General features: G+C 44.4%; 1 pseudogene; it reads left to right on the top strand.

The window, feature by feature from the left end:
* The first annotated feature begins 70 nt into the window (after positions 1 to 70).
* Positions 71 to 542, top strand: LOC138919022 (small ribosomal subunit protein uS15-like; annotated as a pseudogene).
* Positions 543 to 2,606: the final 2,064 nt, after the last annotated feature.

Genomic DNA, 2,606 nt, shown 5'->3' with positions numbered 1-2,606 from the left:
CAGCTTTTTCTTAAGAACCACAGCCCCGGGGTTTTTTTTTTTTTTTTCTTGCTGCCTGACCACGACCATCATGGGTCACACACATTCTTCTGGGAAGGGCTTGTCCCAGTAGGCTCTGCCCCTCTGCCACAGCATCCCCACCTGACTGCAGTTGGTGTCTGATGACACAAAAGAATAGATCTACAAACTGTCCAATAAGTGCCTGATTCCCTCACAAATTGATATGGTCCTGAGAAACTCACATGGCACTGAACGAGTATGTTTTGTGACAGAAAAAAATCTTGAGAATTCTTAAGTACAAAGGACCCAAAGTCTTAAGTCTAACTTAAGAAAGCTGTTGCAGTTTGAAGGCAACTTGAGAGGAACAGAAAGGATAAGGATGCTAAATTCCATCTGATTCTGATTGAGAGCCATATTCACCAGTTGGCTTAGTATATAAGACTAGACAAGTCCTCTCCCTCAATTGGAAATATGAGTCATCCACAGCCTCTCCCTGGTTGCATAAACTTGTCTATGTACTCAAGCAACAAATCATTGTTTAACTAGAAAAAAAAGAGAACCACAGCCCTGGGCTGGCTTTGCCTGACTGCTCCTGCTATCTCTTCCCACCAGCTCCAGACATGGTTCTTTCTCTTCCCACCCATTCCATGCCAGGAAGCCTCAGTGTCCCATCTTCCACCACTGTCATCAGGACACAAGAAAAAGTTAGGCCCATGTAACTGGGGTTGTTAGTGAGAGTCAGAGGGGAGCACTTTTATTTCTGAGATTGTGAGAAAAATGAGTTTCTGGAATACCAAGCTGGAACCTGGAACAAAGAGAAACAATGTAATAAGGAGGGCTTTGTTTCTTCAGTGTAGTGAATAGTATAAATTGGCCATCGTAAGCCATGTCATGAGGGCTGGCTTAGAAAACTAAATCAACTCTTGATTTAAAAAATGAGATATTGGGGGGCTGACCCCGTGACTAAGTGGATAAGTTCCTGCACTCTGCTTCAGCTGCCCATGGTTTCGCCAGTTCAGATCCTGGGTGCAAACCTAGCACCACTCACCAAGCCATGCTGAGGTGACATCCCACATAGCACAACTAGAAGGACCTAAAACTATAATATACAACTATGTACTGGAAGGCTTTGGGGAGAAGAAGAAAAAACAATAAGAAGATTGGTCACAGATGTTATCTCAGGTGCCAATCTTTAAAAAAAATTTTCTAAATTAAAAAGAAATGAAGTGTTAGGGAGAGACATTTTGAACTCCACTAACCTACAATCAAACCTCAGGTTCTCTTCACCACTGTCTTCTCTTCCACCTCTATTTTCTCTTCCTTACTTTGCCAATTGGTTCTTACAGCTTCAGTTCATACCTCTACACAGATGAGTCAAAACCTAGACCTCAGTACAACTTTTCCTCCAAGCACCAGACACACTATCTGCATCCTGGGGTGTATCCCAGCCTGGGCTCTCCAGAATGTTTCCCAGACACTTGTGGGGATTTTAATAAGGAGCTCCCTGGAGATGGGGGGGGTGAGATAAAGGAGGATAAATGAAGCCAGGTACTGAGGGGTACTGTACATATCAAACCAACATGCTGTTTTTCCTGTTTAACTTGAGGGGTGACTCAGAGGTCTCAAGGATTTGTGAGCATGTTTTCCAGAGGATTTATGAGCTTGTTTTGCAGAAGAAAGAGAATATCTTTGGAGAGGTCATGATCACTGAATGGCCAGCTCTCAGCAGCCCTGGAAGCCTAGAAGTCAGATTGTCCAGGGACTTATTGGGAGTGAGTCATTTGTTTCCCCAAAGCTCCTCCTCCAAAGTCCCTTAGCTCCATAAATCCCCCTGTTTCTGTTCCTAGGGAGCTGGATTTGAGGGAACCCAGGCTCCCACCACATTTTTTGACAATTCAAATAAATCTTTCTCCATTTCTAAGCACCAATGTCTCACTGTTGGCTTCCTGTGAATAGAGTACAAAAACGAGGTTAAGAGGTTCGGTATCAATTTTGGAAAGCCAGTCAGGAGTCTTGTGCCTGTGGCTGGATGGCCCTGGTGAGAGTTACAGTGGTTGGTGGTCCCCAGGGGCTGTGGGGAAAGTCTTTGTCTGGGGGACTTGCTCTCCTGCTCCTCCCTTCCTGCCAGTATCTGCCACCCTTGGCGCAACACCCCCTTGGACTGGAGAAACACATTGGACTTTGGTCCTTGTGTGTGAGTATGCATTGGTCTTATATGTGAGTCTGTTGTCAGTTGAGTTGCCATGACACATGCAAGTGTGAATTCCCTGTCTCTCCATTTGCTTTTTGTGAGAGTGGTTCATTGGAAAGTAGAATCTATTATTTGGGAGAGATCCAGGAGTTTCTTGGACTTCACCTTCTGTTTTTGTCCTGCAGGAATAGGTTTTGCATTTGCTTAGTGAGTCAATACAATGCTCCCAGTTGTCAGTCTCTGTATCTCTACTTGCATTTTGAGTGTGTGAAAGAAGACACCCTCATTTGGGAGAGATCCAGGGGATTGTTGGACTTCATCTTTTGTTTTTGACCTGCTGGAGTTGGATTTGTCTTTGTGTGGGTGCGTTTGTCTTTTGTGTGTGTGTTTGTTGGTTTGATTGAAATGGGCATGT

Source organism: Equus caballus, chromosome 19 (assembly GCF_041296265.1).
Source record: "Equus caballus isolate H_3958 breed thoroughbred chromosome 19, TB-T2T, whole genome shotgun sequence".
NCBI classification, from domain to species: domain Eukaryota; kingdom Metazoa; phylum Chordata; class Mammalia; order Perissodactyla; family Equidae; genus Equus; species Equus caballus.
The sequence above is the reverse complement of the archived record's forward strand: the minus strand, read 5'-3'. Positions and strand labels throughout refer to the sequence as shown.